At 31.9% G+C, this 20,813-nt stretch overlaps 1 non-coding gene across 1 annotated transcript; it reads right to left on the bottom strand.

Annotated features, from left to right (window-relative positions):
• Positions 1-19,677: 19,677 nt before the first annotated feature.
• On the bottom strand, positions 19,678-19,769 carry Trnai-uau. The gene is given in 2 exon segments: positions 19,678-19,713; positions 19,732-19,769. It is a non-coding gene; the product is annotated as a tRNA-Ile (tRNA).
• Between the last annotated feature and the right edge of the window lie 1,044 nt (positions 19,770-20,813).

Below are 20,813 nucleotides of genomic sequence, written 5' to 3'. Positions count from 1 at the left end.
GGTAAACTTGTTAATTGATATCGACGTGGATGAGTTCAATCTTCTTTGTTATTAATCTAAATTCATGAGAAAATGTATGATGTCCACGGACTTATTGAACATTATGATAATTAAATACATACATACAAATACGCTTCGTCTAACGTTTTTTTGTCAAGTAATATACCAACCTTGTCTTGGGAAAGAATTAAACACACCTGCCTGAAGCTTCCGATTGCTTAATTGTTGACTTTGAAAGGGAGACGTTCGGTTAAACGGATTTGACAGAGTTACTCTTTGAAGTACAATTGAAAACTAGTTATAATTAATTCAATATTAATATGCAATAGATCTTTGATCCGGTTTCTTTTGTATGTGATTTAGATCGAAACGAGATTCATCTGAATACGTTTGATTAAGTACCTATAGGAGATGCATATTCAATTAAATACGTTAATATGAATTTCTACTAAATAATATGCAATACAACCTCTGTGAGAATCTTATATAGGTACCTACAACATATTTTCAGTACTGATTTATAGGTATATGATATGATGCTTAATAAAACTTCAAAGTATTTTCGTCTTGTTTTACATATAGATATTAAGATAAATAAGTTCTGTTTGTTTGCTGTCTTTGTGCTCATCATGCGGTTACAAGAATTTTAACAATTAAGGGCAATGAAAAGTGTAAGTATGCAGTATGCATAAAAATATTTCTATAAATAGACACGTGATTAACAGAACCGAACATATTTTTTTTACATCAATATATTAATAATAACCACAGGCGCAAATTAGATTTGTTTAAATGTAGTAAGAAAACAATTATAAATTGATTTGCATTGATTTTTTTTTATGGTTGTGCAATTTCGACATGCAAATAAGCTTAGCCGTACGAGTGGCTAAGACGCCTGTGTCCTGTACTTTACCAGTCCGGATGTAAGGACTTAAAATACAAATCGTATTTATCCAAAAGGCGAGGGCACATATAACACGTGCTCGGTACATAATGTTCAGGTAAAGGGGAGCGTACAGCTGTTTCCACAAGAGTAACATTAAACCACGCCTGCTTTGCTTCGCCTTGTGCAACGTTTCATGATTCGGTATACGGATTTAGTATTTGTAACTTGCCTTACTTACAATCATCAGACACTATATTAATGTATCAAATGGTTCATAAATAAACAATTTATTTATATTAGTTTTTTTTAGTGTGTTCTTTGAAATATGTATAGTTTCAAAGTACCGCTTGTTGCCAAGTAATGTTTATCAGCAAATGTAAATAATTATTTAAAATCATCGTTGTATTGGAACACGTTGTGCAAGGTAGGTATTTATTGGTTAATTTCACATAAGATTTTTGAAATGACGTTGCTAATGTTTATTAAAGATCAGCTGATGTCATTTTACAAAGGCTAACAAAACAAATTTTTGGACAATAGAGTTTACGCAAAGGCAGTTTTGGCGGTATTGACGATGCATTTCTTTGAAAGCGAGATGGTCCCATCGCACTGGAACAACCTGTGAAGATTCTATTGTTAAGAAAGAATGCATTAAATTCCGAGGCAGCTGCTCAAAACATACATCACCTATAATGAACAATCGAATTTTTAAAGTGAATTTCTATCCATATTATGCAACTCCATTTATTCAAAGATATAGGTACTAAAAATATATACATTACAAGTAAAAAAATATTATCATATATACCTGGTCTATATGTATCAGACAATATTATGGTACTTCATTTTGTTAAAATGTTCGTGTTAAGGTTATACCTACTTATTCTTAAAAAATCAAGGCAAATTTTAAAGTTGTTATTAGGTTTCATTTGTAACACGAGACTTGAAACAACTTTTGATCAATCTTTTTTAGTTTGAAAATTGAACTGTAGTTTTAAATTCTGATAATATCAAACTTTTAATCGAAAAAGAACCTTTTTGTGTTAATTTAGACAAAAATTATACGATTTAAATACTTAGTTAGGAAGTGGAGGTGAACTGTATTATGTTTATTAAACCTCGTATTTTATATTCAAGTTTTTTGTAAGCCAAATAGAACAAATTTTTAAATGTCAACATCCAATCCGTTAATAGCTTAGCTTTTCTCTTGTTAACGTTAACGCAAGCGAAGAAAGATAGCTAGGCATAGATAAGCTGTATCTCGGGCCCTGAACTCGTAACATAATTGACAAGCGGCGAGCGCACGCTTCACGTCATCGATCAATTCGGCCACCTTAGTATGGAGTTACGAAATTCATGTTCGCACAGATATATCCTAGTTGCGGAATAGATCAGCTTAAAATCTAGAAGATCTTATGGTTATATTTATATTGTCATTTTTTAATTTTACTAACTACTTGTATGTCACGAATGTAGTAATTCTCTTTAATTCTTTAGCTACGTAGTTTCTTTTTAATACTTTTTTCGCACATAACACGTATCTAGTAGCTTCTAAAAGTTTTAAGTGCCAATATCACGTAATGCGTAGAGACAGACAGTAAAAGGAATGAATAGTAATGAATGAATATTATTTTGAAATTATGCCCAATATGACATTTAAAGAAAGAAAGGTAGATATTATGAAATGACTGTCAGTGACTGAAACTTAATAATAATTATCATGATAATTGTATTTCAATTCGAGAATATTGCTTTCTAATATTTTAGGATTTATTTTTGACTATAAACCAGTTATCAGTTGTCGTGGTAAATAGCTGAAATTAAATAGGCATCTAGCTTAGCTTAAGCCTAGATGATGTCGAGAATAATTTTTTACGCGTGAATAATTTTCGAATTTTTACTGAAATATCAGTATGAATTTATCTTTAAAGCAAATCTTAAATCATAAGATGCTTTCTTGATATAACGAGTTGTAATGTATTTCTTGATTTATGTTTACAAAACGGTAGGATTTAATCTTAAATTACGCAAGAACAAAACGTAATCAACAATTAACAGCAGTGTGTAGGTACCAATAATTGTTTTATTAACAGTTTGTATCGCAAGTGGTCAGTGTTTCCGCAATTTTGTTCTGATTGCCAACAATGGAACAAGTGGCTGGGCGTTGTCGTTGTCCGTGTGGCGGCGGCGAGGCGTTTAATAATTTACAACAAGTCATTAATGTGGCGTGCCGCGTGCGCTCGCGCCGAACTGGTCTAGCCGCCTAGCGTGTGTCAATGTTCACTCCATTACACCGGCTCTAAGTGTATATGTTTAATATTTACTTGCTATTATTTATTGCTTGAATCAAAGTTTAAAATATTTTTAAATATATTATACTTAAAACCTGATGTGTTTCCATTAATGATTACTCGTATAACTCATATTATAATGTTAATTTATCGTTTTAAGTGCATATTTGTTTAATAATTCTATCTTGGTACAATAAAGATTTTTAATAAGTTTAGGTTTTCTATAAGTTATTAATAGGATTTGCAAATAATTGCCGTAAATGTCTACCTTTTGTCGCGACGTGAACAGCAGAACAATCGGCAAGTGGCGCCCGCGACCGCCACCAATCTACAATCGTGTACCAAAGTACCAGTCCAACTTATAAGCGAATGCGTGACGATTCTGAAAACTACTTTATTGTAATTTTGGCTAAAATTTAGCTTTGAATTATTAGAATACATTTGCAATTAATGGCTCCTTCTTAACCATAAAGTCCAATTCTAATGTTGTTGTCCAAGTCTAATTTTTTAATTATTTCCGCAGTGTGTCAAATTTATTTTATCATCGCTATTTTGAAAATTATAATATGTATAAATAAAGTTAAAGCTTAAACTACGAAAAATAAAACAAAATAAAAATTATATTTTGTTTAAACGTAGAATTAATCAAGTAGTTAGAATACAATGTACAATTTTTTTAAGTATCAAAACTTATTTGTACCAAATATTATAGAGCACGGCATTTCTTACAGTTGTTTTCTACACGCAATAGTTCCATGTTCTTCCTACATCGTTATTTCTCGTTACTGACAGCAGAAATAACTAAGTGAAGATATCTCGTTACTGGGATTATTGTAAATGTACATTTTGTTCTTGTCCTTTTTTGCTAATTAAGTAGTGTATAGTTTTCAAAATATGACACCCAGTTGTCATCCATGTTTATTTAACGAATGGTGTTTAAGTTAAACACTAATTAAGTCATTTCTTTTCTATTGCGATAAAATATACAGAAATCTAACTGAAAGATTTTGTTAATTTTTTGATATATGATGATGATATAATAAATAAGATTCGACGTTCTACGATTATTCGCTGTATTAATTTAATAAATATATTTAAATATAATTATTTATAATTATTAATTGCTAGAAATATAAATTAAAAAAATATATATGTCATTGTACCTACCTATACTAATTAGATTGTTTTTAAAAGTTCAATATATTTACACAAAATTGATGTTACCGTATTTTATATATTTATGTATATCTTCTTATATTAATGCTGAACTAAATGCGCTTCATTTATTAATTGTTAGGTACCGATGTTTTTCTTATTTTATCTTGCTATGAGATTACTAGAGAATGCGAGCTTATTTGTCATCTAAGTTAATTGCATGACGCTAGGTTGATATTAGACGGGCTATCGACAGATAGTGTCTGTAAACACGTCGTAGTATCTCAACAATCTATTTATAATGACCAGCCGCGAAACCACTGTGTGTTAAATGTCTGATATATACGATTGTGCGCGGGACACCGGCCCTAGTGATTGGTCTCGAGGCTCGATTGCGAGGAATTTATATTATATTAATCACAACTTAATTTTACAATCGCAATAAGCCGTTACATGATCAGATGGCGCTTAGTTATTGCCTATTTAGATATTATATCAAAAGTCGTAAATAAATTAAGTTAACGTTTTATTGATATTTATTTATGGGGACAACGTGTAATGATTACATTTTAAATATGTTTAACAGGTTTTTATTTTTGCGTGCCCTCACAACTAGCAAGTGTGTGGGTATGCTCTTCTCTCGATATGTTAACGTACAGTTTCGTAATATACCATTTCGAGACGTGAAATCTATCTAAAAATAATATTTTAACAACTGGAGAATTTACATTGGTTAGTTTATATTCAGTTATATAGCTTCAATTTTTAATAAGCAAAATGGTTTGGACTTCCACGAGTACGACGCTACTACAAGTCATTTAAATAATTTGTGGATATATTTTTTACAAAACAAACGAAGTAGTTTACAAACTCAATAACATGGAAAGCATTTAAGAAAGCTTCATGGTCAACAAATAGAATTATTGTTATCGATATGATTAAAGGCAAGGCACTAATCTTAGAGCGATTAGCGAGCCCGTCCCTACCGGCGCGCGCGCACGTGCGCCGCCAGACGGTGAGTAAGCTCGTAGTACCGGTCCGCAGATATCTCTGTTTATCTAAACTTTACTTTACAAATATCGAAAGCTTTACTCCCCTCTTTTAGAGTCCAATATGACATTCGTGAAATGTGACACATGCAGATTAACTGTTGTTTAGTATTGCAGTAACTTTCGTTATATTTTTAAGCAACTATGTAACAACAAAATTATTTATTAAAATTCGGAATGACATTTTCATTATCTAGGAATAAAAGCACGGAACATCGTCAATTCGAACGCGGAAAGTAAAAGAAAAACACTATAATATGGTTTTCGTGTGATAAGTCCGTCGAATAAACAAACATTTCTTTGCTAAAATATACACAAGAAGAAAAATATTAATGACATATTCACACATTACATATGTTTAAATGATATTCATACATGATATGTATATTATGCATATTTTTATAACTATTATATATATCATAATTTATTTCCTCCAACAAATTATACATAATATATGTTTAAGATGGATTTGTATGTCGATTGAGACGATTTAACTCTTGGCACACGGATAAAATTGCTTATTATATTTATATATTACAAGCTATTATTGAATGAAGGTGGAGATTAAGGGGGTATTTATTATCTTTCCTTTATGACCTTTCTTAGTGCGCCTTAAAACTAATAACAATTAGTTTAAGCTGTAACGATAGTCAGCCAATTGTGGTATTTTCTTTAATTTTTATACAGATAATATAGAAATCATAGTTACATTAGGCTTCTGTTATTAATATATTTAGTCATGTGTGGCGGTTTAATTAAGGAATTAACTAAAAAAATGATATTTTATGTTTTTATCATGACCCCAATGTGAGGTTCGGTGAGGGATGTTGTACCTGCACATTGCTGCAACACGGTGCGTGGTCGATTAGCAACGCTCATCACATCACTGTTTGTGCCCACCCCTGCGCTCACCCTTGTAAGCCGATCATTATTAATTTTAATAACGAAAAAACATTTTCAATTAATGAGCTTAAGATGATTCAATGTTATTTGGCTAATTGAGTTTTAAATTAATCGATGTGGGATTTGTTTTTTGTGAACTTTTTAAAGATTTGTAAGGTAATTGCAATATACACATATTCTAATTATTGCTATTATTGTCGCTATCGTTGAAACCGTTATATAACCCTTTGTCAAATGACGTTAATAAAGCATTGCTTACATTAATCGTTTCGATATTGTTAACTTTCTTTGTTATGCATTTTAATAATGTAAACGTAACCTAAAATTATATATGAGAACCCTATATTACGGTACCAATTTCGATTTGAATAACAAATAAATAAAAATTCCCATAAACCCAGTTCTCTTAAAGGCGATTGTTAATCGGTTTTATTTTAATTCACAGAGGAAAGCAATAACGTATCAATTCCAAGTTTGTAATGTGAAGTTACTTTTAGTTTTAATGGGTATTAAAAACGAAAATGCTAAAATATAGGGTACAGTCCCTGGTATATTTACACTCGTATAATTAAATTAAATCCGTTAAATATTATTTAATAAATTGTTTATATATGAATATTTTCTGTGATTTGAAGTCTATAATATTGTACAATTTGTTGTATTTTATAAATGGGGAATTAAGATATTGATACAAAAAAATCTAGGCATTAGTTAAATCACTTGTGATAGGATAGCATATTTACGAACAGAAGACACACGTTACGTGGCGCAGACGAGCAGCATAGTGTTGCGCGATAAAGCTCGCGTTAGTGCTAAGTGAGTCCGATAGCCGCTGACGAGTCAATCGCGGTGCGTCATCCACGCCCACGCACCGTAATCGCCGCTTCTTGAAATTAAGTTTGCAACTGCCTGAAATAATTCCGAGTTAAATCCAAGTAACATAAACGTAGCTTCTATGTTATATTATAGCTTTCATTAAAGACTTTTGACGACTTTTGAAAGAGTTTCATTCAAGCATATATTTATAAATTAATAAAAATAAATTGACTAAACATTGAGCTTTATTTTTTATCATTTCAGCACGATACCAAAGTGAATTTGATTAAATGTATGTGCTTAAGTAATTTCTTAAATTACATATACATTAAAACATATAATAAATAAATTGTAAAAATTGTTATCAACAAATCATTTCTTCCATCTAGACTTCCTTCTTAGTGTGTGTAGGCGCAGTCGATGCTTTATCAAGTAACCGTGATTTACTGCTGCGGCTCTTAAAATGGTAGTTCATTATACCTGCTTAGGTATCCGTAAGGTGTTCTGAATAATGTTAAGATAACAGTGAATAAATGCCAACAGCGTTTAGGCTGAGGCTGGGTCAACCTTGGCTAGATTACATGCCGTAATACCTTAATTAGGGATGTGCTTCGTGTAGACAATTTTGGATTTCTTATTTATTATTTGAAATTGCCTTTAAGATGTGATATATTTTATTACACAAATATAGTCATCTATGTGAAATATGCTTAGAGACATAAAGTACGAGAAGATTTACAAAACATAAAATAGATAAGCATATTTAGCGTAATCTTTAAATAAAAAAGAACCGCTCTTCTGCGTCTTTTTGTGTATATAAAAGAGAAATGCAAACGTGATTACAAGTTAAATGCTTTTATGGCAAAGGCAAAGATGCCGCTCGGGCGGGCGCATGAGCCCTAATGTAGTGCCTATATACCGGATAGCTCGCGGCTATCAGCACGTCGCCGCTTGCGCTCCCGCCGCCGCTTCGCCACTTATTCTGAAGCACAATCGATAGTCCTCATTAATTAGAAATACGCCTCTATTACATTTTATTTATAAAATAACTTAATATGCTCTAACTAAAAATATATTTTTATAAATAAAATACTGGCAATATAGCATACAGAAAACCACAACCAAATTCAATAAATAATGTTCTAAATTACAGTATAAAAAATAGTTTATATAAAATATATTGCATATAATTGAGTCTTTGTAATAATGATTAAAAATATGTAGGTAAAAAATATGTATTTATTTTGCCTATAGTTTTTGAATTCATCTTAAGCTTTAATAATACTAAGTACTAAGTTTGTGTAAAGCCGCGCAGATTGTGGAGATTCGTAGGGAATTTATGCTACATGCCATTTTATATAAAGTTATTTGTGCAGCAAAAGTGAATATGGTTTTAATCCGAGAACTTTAAAAAATTATTATACCGGATTAAGAATTTTGCAATGACACTGTGAACGTAGTTAGTAAGAAAAACAAACTCTAATTTTCTTCGTATTTATACTAAGTAAATGAAAATAATATGAAAACAATTTTGTATAAATACAATTGATATCGACAACTTCTTTATAAAATTTTATCAAGATATCTATCTATAACTGTAGAATTTATGCAGATTTAAAATATATAAGACAAATTCTTAACAAGATATTATTAATTTCTAAGAAGGCTAATCTTATCTGTCTAGCTTTGAATTCTAATTTTACACGTTTATCATTTCAGTAAAACACAATACCAGTTTTTACTTTGACAATGGCACCCTGAAAATACATTGTTTGTATTTATTTGCAAATTTATAGTAAACTGAGTATTCAGTAATTGAAAAGTGACGTTAACATGTCATGTGGTAATCGTATCTAGCAAGGCATAATTATCCCGTCACTATGTTGAGATCAATCAAACCATATCACGTTATGTGGGTCATTAATTATTGTAAACAGTAATTACTTTAATTATTCTCGACAGTCTTTGTGTGAAGTCGTGAAATTACCGCACGCTGTTGAAGGTCGTCATTGCAACAAAAGAAGATTCGTGGAAGATCTATTTCCACATATGTAGGTATTTTGTTACGGTAGAGTATTTAATGTTTTCATATTAAATAGCAATGTATTTCCAAAAAATGCATGTTTCATGATGTACATGTTTTCCAGGTTCATTAATGTCAATCTGTCGGTCTATCTCTCAATCGAGTTGCATAGCATCAGTAACTAGTATTGATATTAGTTTGAAGGGAACAGCTTTCGAAGTTTTGCATGTATCGAGTTAGAATAAAAATATTTTGATTTAATTGTCAATAACTATAATTAATTACATTTTATTACCTATGTTTTTTTTCACGGTCGCGTACCATGTCGTTGTCACACTTTAATGAAATTATATTCCATTTACAAAGTTCCCCGAAAAAAGGGAATGAATAATAAAATTACAACTTTACATTGATACTTAAAAAAATAAATTTATATCGAAATAAGTTTAGTTTGTATGGTGTTTTACACCAGGCTTAACAGTGGTATATTTGTGGTCATGCCAAAATTGCCCAATTGTACGATTTTTTTACTATGGAATAAACTGCGTGACTTTTATGATTCATGATTATTGTTTATTTGAATGTAACCTGGTAAGCTCTCGAGTGATGACTGGTGGCGAGGCAAGCGAGCGCGCAGCAACTATCGGCGGCGTCTATGTAATATCGCGAGCTGTCAAAAGGCACCCCGTCAGGTGATCTTTGGGTCCGTGACTCAACAGTTACACTAACGAACCGGTGCGGCGCGTGCTTCATTGTGTCGTATTATCTATCATTATCTCGCTAGCCTACATACAGACGTATTCTATAACGCATGGAGCAATATCGTACTTAAAACAATAAGCTTTAATAAAGCGACAGCTTACCGCAACTCTGTCGAACGACTGTAATAAGTTGAGTAACTTCAGTGGCTTTCATATAAGTCGTGTAGATTCAAATCTTACTTTTTGTCAGCATTTGACCTTATACCTTATACCCTTCACCTAAGTTCAATTAAATTAAATTTTTAATTGAACACGATTATAGTCAATGCGAACACGGACTTACCGTTAAGATAACAAGAAAACATAATAACATGAGATATAATTTCTACTATATTATATGTCTTGTTATTTCAATAAAGATACGTGAATACATGATACCATTTTTTTAATAACAGTACTTGACAGTAATTTACAGTGATCAGTCGATGTAATTTTTTATTACCCTTTTTAAATCATGTAGGTATATAAATTTTTAATCTTAAATAAAAAAAATTATAAAATAAAGTAAAGTAAATCACTAACAAAAAATAAACCACAAACAAGGTCTTTGATGAATACAATTTACTTCACATCTGATGCTTATCGTCGGTTATTATGTTTCATTAGCCCTGTAAACTATTTGAACCGTCAAAACGATCTATCAAGGTGTTAAGTAGAATCATTTTTCGGCCTGATATCTATGAGGTATTATTTATTGCCGCTCACTAGCACCTGCCAACGATAAACGTTATCCAATCCTAGAAAATGATTTGGTTGAAAGGCCTTTACTTGAGTCATTAAATCATCGTAATTGTTTAAAGTAAATGTATATAGTTAGAGGCATGTATTTATTTAACCAGCAAGTCGAGAAATTACCATACGAATGTAGCTCAATGATATTTAATATCAATAAGGATGTTGATGACTACTCCACATCTGAGAGTTAAAACCTTTTAAATGAAGACCGTTAGGAATAAAAGATATTCACCACTTAAATTTATAATTATAATATCATAAAAGGTTACGAGTAGTGTGCAGATAAGTTTCAGTAGAGGCGGATCGCGGCGTGACCGGCGTACCGACGGCACCGGTCAGTGCGCCATCAACGAATGCGACATTTGAAAGCTTTACCACGCAAATTTTGATCCAATATTTATCTGGACTTTCGACCTACTTTTGCGTAAACGATGATCCGAAATCGTTAGTCACGATCGAGAGATTAATAATTTGTTTTTATACGTTGTCTCTGTGATTATCGAGACGGGCCGAACGCCACGTTTTCACAACGATGTGTATACCGGTGCAAAGGAGGCTAAGTTCGGAATCACGACGTCGCTGCTCAACTTTCGACTGCAGCCGTCGATTAAGAGTCGCTTGCGACAACATTGGATTGATCGATGTAGCCCTTGGCATTTGTGCGATATAACCGTAAACTATAGATGACACAGATAGTTAGTGACTTGTTGAACAGACGCATGTTTATTTGTTGATTAAATCATATCTTTAGATTAGTAGCCACAATTTCAGGCATAATTATGCTGTACCCGAGTAAAACTGTAATGCAAATATCAAGCTTTTCTATTCAAGTAGTTAAAGCATTTTATTACTAATTTGCTTAATTTTAAACTCACAAACCTTTAAATTATTAGATATAACTACAACTGATTAAATCGTGAGCACGTGGATAAAATCGTGGTAAACAGCGTAATCGTCGCGCGTCGGCGCGTCAAAGAAGGCTCTCGTTTAGGCCAATTGTATGTACGAGCGCGCGTTACTACAACATATAATTATACGGTTATAGGGCGCACCGGCTCAACCCCGCTCAACACTCAGCGCCCCGTCACGGCGTAGTGTTAAAAAATAACCATCTGTTCGACCAAAATCGGGATAACGCCTGCTGGGTCAGTAATTGACCGCTGATACACTATTTTTTAAATTAAACTTTTTTTATATTTGAATTGGACAAAAGGGTCAACAGCCAATTATATTATTACTTCATTCCATAAGTCATCATTCGGGTTATTATCATTATCTAATGAAAATATGCAGCGATTCTACCACGTTCAACTTAGTAAAAAATTCAACATCATATTTTAGAAGTAATTAGGTTATTTATTCATACTGTGGTTGTCGTACTTGTGATTTTTTCGACTTATTTTATTTGAAATTTTATATGAAAATACTTAAACTTTTATCACATGCATATATCAATGACCTTTTTTTACTAATTATAATATTTTTGGTAACGTATAACGTCCATCTAATTTTATACGAATAATTATGTATAAAAATAGATCTCCCAAATATAAGTTATATAGCAGCCACTAACCAAAACAAACATAATCTTATTAATTATTTAGTTCCGACGCAAGTAATGGGTTAAGATTCTACTCGAATCGTTAAAAGTGCCTTACCTACCTATAATTAATTATAATTTTTTGTATAAAATAAATCATAAATGTAGTCCAAACAAAACGACCACGTTTAAGAAACAATAGTTAATTATGAGTATTTGTTTTATAAATCAAAAATCAATAACTGTTATTAAATTTGTTGTTGCCTAAACATGGTTTTATTTTTTGTGATCGAACTTTAACGCTTGTATAATTTCATTATCTGGAACAGAAGTTTAAAAGAAAAAAAAATTAGGGCAGTATGTTATATTAAAATTATTAATAGTGTAATTTAAATCAATTTCCGCTGCCAGAATTAACCCTTTTAGCCAGGGCGTTACGATCGTTTATATTTTAAAATGGTGTGTAATCGCCTTGATACATCTTTGAATGTGCCGCATCAGCTGGGATTCATTGTTATTTTCTATTTTATTTCTTGTGGATAATTATGAATGACTAGAAAATATTATTTGTTTTTTAATAAGGTACACTTACATCCTCATTTATGTAATTCAAGTATGATTTGACAAACAACTACGAAGATAATGGTCTGTGAACTTCGAAATTGGAATCGTTTTTAAAGAGAATTCGTAAGTTACGTTTAACAAAACGATCTCATAAACTAATTTAAATCAGGTGCTAGCATAAGACAGTACGCCTACTTTGTTAGCTACACGTGCTCTTACAATACTGTTACTAGCCTTCACTCCATTGTTCCGGTTGGCAGTAAAGTATTGACTTCAAGCATTGCTCCGCCAGGCTGTGCGCAGGTGGCGCACAGATCCTTGTTTTTAAATGAAAGTCGATTGTTTGTGCTTTACTACTGTTATTATGCAGGTTTCAAACACCGATTTTATAGCTTTTTGTTTGTGGGAAATATTTTTGTTTATCGCAGTGGAATAATCGTCTGTGTAATCTACACGTTGCGTTGTGTTTTTAAGCAATTTTGTTTTAATATCTCGAAATAATTATGTATATTTTATTAATAAAATAACCTAACGAAACCATATAAAGTTATACTTGTACGTACGTGTTGTATATATTATCATATTGAATTATTTTTAAAGGTTTATTTATAATAATCATTAAGCTAACATTATTAGTAAAGTTATAAGTAAAATTAAAAAATGTATTTAATAGGGCCACGTTGGTGGGCGCCAGAGTGACGTACAACAACGGATTATTCCGAGGAACTATTTATAATATGGAGCCCGCAGACGCGGATTGCGGACGATGGAATCTGCTCCTTTGTCATTGGAGCAACCTGTTCCGTCGGGTTCGAACTCACGGCGAGCACAATGTAAAATAACGGGCCACCTGATTAACCGCCATTCCGCCCAGCTATGCAGATATCTACCGCTGAGCCGTCGCGCCGCGCCGCGCCGATCACTGATCATATTAATATCAAATGATAGATTGCTTTTATATTGTTAATGCCTTATTATGATAGAGATAACAAAATCAAGGTTAGTGAACTTTCTATCGCATTAGGTGATAAAAGTCATAATAGTGTACGGATCGTATCGTGATAGATCAGTGTGGGAACGGGACTACTTGCTATTGTCAGAATCTTCATTTTGGAATTTAAAAATAATGACGGATGCGCACTCAAGTTACGTAAGAGATATTACAGTAGTTTTGTTTGTATGTGTGTCATGAAAAGTAATACTGTTGTAGGTGAAAGGTAAAAACATTTATTCCTTTTAAAAATAATATAATTTACATTTTCTATTTGTTTTTGCTTATTTTCGTCATTGATTTTTGTATAAGTCAACTGCAATAGGTAAGATTAACATTAGATACGCAATGTTATAACATTTAAACCATCGATAAACAACTATCCAAATGAAACGATGGAAACAATTAAATACTAATAATATATATTATACTAAAAGGAAGTTTTTTAGTCTATGTAATCTTTATTTTTTGTAAAAAACATTGTAACGTACAAGTTGTAAAGCAATTTGAAACCGACGATGTTCTGACAAGCAACTTCTGACAATAGTATTTCTACTTATGAATAAATACCTAAAGTGTGTTTTTGTACTCCCTAAGCAGGAGACGGAAAGACGGAATCACCCCTAATTTTAACTTTCTTTCAATTCAACAAATCTCTTCGTGTGTAAAAAACGGGACACCTTTTGCAACATCCGCTGACAATTCTCACGAGACAGGTAGCAGTTTCCGCTGTCTTTTATTAGGTAAGGAAATTGGGATAATAATTACATTACAATATGTAAGTGTATCGGTCAGGTACTTTAGATGAAATATATTTAAAAAAAAAAATTTAAACCCTTCCATGATTTTATAAATAGAATGGATAAGAATGAATATTAGTTATTCAAGTCATCGGTTATGTAAATATTTAACGCAATATTTTCTTAAACATTTCTTTACAAAAAAAAAATCAGGTACCTAGTTTAAAATTATACGCATAATATGAATAATGTTATTACGGTATGAATAATTTTGTGCAGAACAGAGTGCAATAAATTTGAATAATTAAATGAGGAAGTAATTCAACAGGTTACATATCGTGGAACTAGTTCACAACAAGTTATATTCGACGCGGGGAGCAATCGACCCCATGGTATAGTGCCCGACATATGCATTGGTTTCTGAATGTTCAAAGATTACTTCGGAACTTTATACTTTGGATTACTGTAAAAAAATATTCTTCATTTATTATAACGTTCATATCTAATAAAAATATTTTATATAGAAGGATATCAGTTTTAACTTAAATATTTAATAGTAAAAAATACATTATTGATTTATAAAAGTCAAAGGATGATGAAAGTATGAGAATTGTGATGAAAATGTTGTGGAAATATTTGAGATAGCATTCATTGCAGTGTGTTTATATATTATAATTTACAAAGTAATCAACAATCAGACATAATTTTTGTTAGGTAGTCATTACGAATGAAATGAAAAAACGACCAAATCTTTAGGTTCTTACTACATCCAGTCGCTTTGGCCACAATTGCACCGGGCGCGACGCACTTCCAACCCTCCATCCGTGTTCAGTGATCTATTGTTTGCGGAGAGAAATGAAACGAGAAAAAATCTCGTTCCCAAACGTATCGTGAGAAATCGTGAAATGTGCTCCGCATTCATTAAGCGACGCTCCGACAGAAATCAATAAATATCGTATTACGCTCCGCTCGCCATGGACGTGTACAATACTTGTTTAAGATTCCGTTTTTGTGCTCTAAAACTTGACCTCATCAGTTGCTTTTGCCTGAATAATAATAAATCAAGAATAATAAAAAACACACATAAAGAATAATTAAGTATAATTTAATAATGTATTTTATTTAGCAACAACATTATTTATGCACAAATTTATTTGTGTTCATGTTCAACATAATAATAACATATTCCAAGAATCAAATCATATTCCGGGCAAAACTATAATATTAAATATGTATCTACTTTATATGATCTTGTATATACAAGAATTGATGATATATCCTATTAACTATATTTGTAAAATAAGTTCCTTGTAACGAATTGTTCAATGATAGTTGTTACGTAATGCATTGGTGTTAAATTATTCACCATTCTCAATTTTGCGGCAACAATGGGCAGTCACGCAGTCACTTGAAGTGGTATGATGGATCGGGCAGCGTCGAATGGCGAGGCGAGGTTGCGAGGTGGCGACTTACGTTGCGCCACCCGACGTCGCCGGCGCCCGCGTCACTCAACATTGACTCATGCTTGTGGATTCCTGTTTACTACCTACTACCTACCACTGTAGTAACGCCGAACATTATGCCCAAACGATCTGCCAACGCATTGTCTTTGAACTTACTGTTCGACTATAAATGTCAACGCTGATTTAGAGACGCCAATTTTCTCAGAATAAACAACATTGCTGCGACCAGCAATTATAGGGGACGTTGTAAATTAGAATTTGTTAATTAGAATCGTAAAACTTAAGCTTTATCGAAATGAGCGTCGTTTTACAATTTTGTTAAATGTACATATGTATATGTATACTAAAGCATAAACTTTGTCTCCGTGTTTATTTAATTTATTTAATACTACGATATATTGACCAAATAATTAAATATGGGAGGGATTTAAAAAGTATTTAAAATACCGGTTAGGTTATGTTAAGTAAGTTAAGTATATATATATATTATATATATATTCATTTCTAAGGCAGGTTTATTAAAGCGACTGTGCACGACGTGTCTGACTATTATACACATTAATTTAATTGATCCTCTGATATGATGCCATCTATACCACTGCTATTGTCGATGTCATTAATGTTGTGTATACTTTAATAAGGATTTCTTTTACTTTTATTATCCAAATTCGTCAAATTTTAAAGACAATTAATACAATAACAATGATTCAAACAATCTTTATGATGATTTAAACATATGAAAATCTTTCAATTTATTTGATATTCTACTAATTTAAGGATGACAAGCGAGAAAATGGGTTACCTGATGGTATGTGTAAGTCTATATTGGACGTAATTACATAAAAATAAGTTGATGTATATTTAACTACTTTAAAGTGTAGTCAACACTTTAATTTTTTTTTGTATTTTTCTTTCAAGAATTTTCATAATTATAAAAAAATAATTTTAATAAAAACAAACAGTATGTGTTTTATCTTATTTTGTATTTGACTATATTTACTTTTGAATCCTTACCAAAAGTGCTATAAAAACATATCATGTTTACTGTTAATATCTTGACAATGCTCTCTCAGAATCTTTTTAATTTATTCATGGACTGCTACTGTGAGTGGCGAAAGCGGAGCAATTCGTGATCTTTGTTGGTAACAAAGTCAATGCTAAACCCGGTCATTGTATATTTTCAAGTATCTAATCAAGAGAAATTACAAGTTAATAACTCGTGTTGTTGTTACTTGGTATTTATTAAAGTGAGTCAGTACAAGTATTGGCAGTGAAAATTGCATAGTAACTATAAGAAAAAAATGTTAACACTATTTCTATGTAAGATTCGATTCCACAAAACCGTCATTTAATTGTTTGTAATTTGAATTCGTGTCTGCTCAACGTATATAAAATAAATAAATTAGGGGCTTTATATTTTTTCCTATGTAAATAAACTAAACGTTAATAGATTTATTTAACATATTTCAAAAGTTAATACTATAATCCATTGTGATTGGTGATGGAACTTTAAGACGATCGCTTGGCAGTGACTGTATGTTGTACTAATAGGTAAGTTATAGCGTGCAGTATCCACTATTCGATATGTTATATTGTCAAAGTATGTATGTCTATGCTGTGGAGACTGTAGACTACATTATTGCTGATCACGTGATATCTCGACGAGTCGTTATCTTTATTGCTTTCCAGCTTTGTTCTGTTTGCTTTCTACTTTATATCAATTGGTAATCTAATATTTATATCGTTGTTACTGTACGGACCGATTCTTATATTGTTGAAAAGAAATGTCGTACCTATCGGGGCTGTGGTTGCATCGGTTAAATACGGTTTTCTTACGGCGTGAGCTCGCCACATTCTTTTAAAACGTGCACGCATTCATGTGACCAAGAATAGCATCTCGTGCGTGGATGCTAAAAAAATTGATAGGTTGTGATTGGACTAAGGGGTTGTTCGCGCACGGTCAGCGATTTACATTCCTCACGATTTCTAAGGGTCGGTGTGTCGGGTCGGGGCAACTGATTTAAAAAAGTAGGTCACAAAAACAAGCATTTCAAGAATTCCCGCGAATCTCGAGATATTACTTAATGTTTTTGTAAGGTCGATTAGGAGAAAGGTAACACGAGTTTCCGTGTCATAAAGGACCGTTCCATTGTTGTAATCAGATGAGGGCAAGAGTAAACAAATGGCTCGAGGTGGTGTAGTGCACTGTAGTGTGCAGGGAGGCGGAGTGCGATGCGCGGGCGCAGGCGGGGATCGGAGGGTCGGGCAGGTCAGGAGCATGAGGTCGCGCGCCGTGCACCGAGTAGATTAGTTACTAATGTCGTGCTCGAGCACCCTCCGACTACCGAATGAACTACATTATGCTGTAACGACAGCGGTCACGGTTATCTATAATTAAGGTAATGTATACGTATATTATAAACTTCGATGTATCGCTGTGATGCCATTAATTATATTAATATTTAAATATTTCATTACACACCGAATTATTTTATTATTTCTTTATCCGTAAAGATTAGTATTATATATTCGGCAGCTGATCGAATCGAAGGTTTTTTGGTTTGCAAATAAAAAGTAAGGATTTAGTTGACTTTTGGTATCGTTTATAATAAGCTTCACGATAAATAATTTATTTATTTATTTTTCAAAATTTAGTAAAATATTAAGTGATCTTTTTAGTGAAAAATTAAGTTTTTGGAAAATTGCGTTTGAATCTCGAACATTCACGCTAAACGGATATTGCTAGTTCGAGAATCAAACGAGTTATATGAAATAGTAATTATGATTTTCCTGATTTTTTTAAATATTTGGTTTCGGCCGAGTTATATAATATTCGGAATATGGTCGAAAATTGACCGAATACGCTGAAGTACTAAATATTTAATAATATAGTACTAGTTGCTAGTAACATAATACTAGTTGCTAGTTTATTAAAAATAGTTCTTTCTAACGTTTTAAAAAAAAATAAACTTTATTTATTAAGTCTTGATATGCTTTATTGAAAGTTTAGTAAGTACATACGTATAATATCATTTAACGTAAGATTTTTAATATTAGCTTGAATTCAAATAAACTTTTGAACATATAACATAAGGTATGAATATGTAATGAAAAACTGCTAATAACTCATTCTTACACGACAATTAAAAAAACACATGACATTCAATTTAATTGAATTCATCACGAACTTACTATTTACGTACATGGTGTATTCGTTTACGTAATTTAAACATAATAACAAGAGATGGGGTGAATGAACCGAATACGAAGTTCGACCGAACATTCGTTGAAAATGAAAAATTTGGCCGAACGTCGGTTCGATTTCACTGCGCTTTCTCGAGAGCGACACGTTGTGAATTACAAATTTACAACTACACCTTAACTAACAATTGGTAAAAAAAATTATTATATTATATATCGTAGAAGAAGAAGATAATTTAATTTTGATTACATTGTAAGTTAAGGTTTACATGTGCCTACTAAAATACACAGATAACCATGAGTAGGTATATTAAGGCCTAATTTAAAAATAAAAAAAAAATTATAATGTTGACGATTCAAAAACGCTTCATTGTCAAGTTTATCTTAATAAAATACATTTGATTTTGATTATTTTTTTCTGAAAATGAAAATAAAACATTTTTATTGCTACAAAGAAAGTATTTACGAAATAAATTAATAGTAATTTTTAAATAAACATTAATCGATTAGATTAGTATTATTTATTAGATTAGTAGATTTTACACAAGTAAAAAAAATATGCTCCAGGTGAGGCTCGAACTCACAACCCCGGCATTGCTCACGAACACTGTCTTATAAGTACCGTGCGCTAACCAATTGCGCCACTGGAGCGATGAACAGACGAGCGAAATTATGTAACGCGTGCCACTCATCTGTTCCCTCCCCTCCCGCGCCTTCCGCTAGTGCCCTATCTATCCATCGTTATAATGAACTTTATTACGTCATGCATTGAATTTATTTGATGTTATTAAATGTTCATCTAGGGGAGTTCGCTGTATAAGGCAAATGGAAAAAACGAATTAAGCATTTAAACTGTAATATATAGTATAAATAATTTATATTTGAATATTGTTAGTTTCTTATAAGCACCTTCATTTTATTTGTATTATACTACAGCAGTAAATTACATTTCAGCTATAAAGTGATGCAAAAAGTCTATATTTATAAATGAGTCATTTTTAGTATTCTCTAATCGAAAAAACTAAGCTAATATACATTAAAATTATACTAGAAAATGCACAACCTTTCGGATAAGGTTTTTGTACTATACATTATACCTGGCAAACAACGTCTGCTAGCGGTTTTGATTGTATTGTATGAATATAAATGCTGATAAATTTTCGTAATACATTAAAGGCTATATATATTTTCATTGATAATAATTAAAATAAAATTTGTTTAACTAAAAAGTAGGTAAGTAACGCTTATGTATATATTATGTAAATTGAATAATATATAACATATCAGCCATATAGGTATGTGTCTGCCTCATTTTCTTAAGGTCAAGTGCTGGACAATTCGCGGCTTCCTGCTATCTTCTTTAGGTCGTTTTCCACTTCAGTCATTTCGGAGGACAAACTGTTTTCGGTTATCCGAGTGGTATTCATTCGAGAATTTTTCTTTCTCAACGGTTATCAGTTTTGAGTGATGTGGCTTGCTCCTCGTCTTTATTTTGTGCTAACTCAGCCGTTGTTTTTATAATTTTATTTGTAATATTAAAAAAAAATCGTTATGTTTTAATATGAGGGAGCTGAGATGGCCCAGTGGTTGCATCTTAACCGATGATTTCGGGTTCGAACCCAGGCAGGTACCACTGAATTTTCATGTGCTTAATTTGTGTTTATAATTCATCTCGTGCTCGGCGGTGAAGGAAAA

Source organism: Vanessa atalanta, chromosome 3 (genome assembly GCF_905147765.1).
Source record: "Vanessa atalanta chromosome 3, ilVanAtal1.2, whole genome shotgun sequence".
Classification (NCBI taxonomy): Eukaryota; Metazoa; Arthropoda; class Insecta; order Lepidoptera; family Nymphalidae; genus Vanessa; species Vanessa atalanta.
The sequence above is the reverse complement of the archived record's forward strand: the minus strand, read 5'-3'. Positions and strand labels throughout refer to the sequence as shown.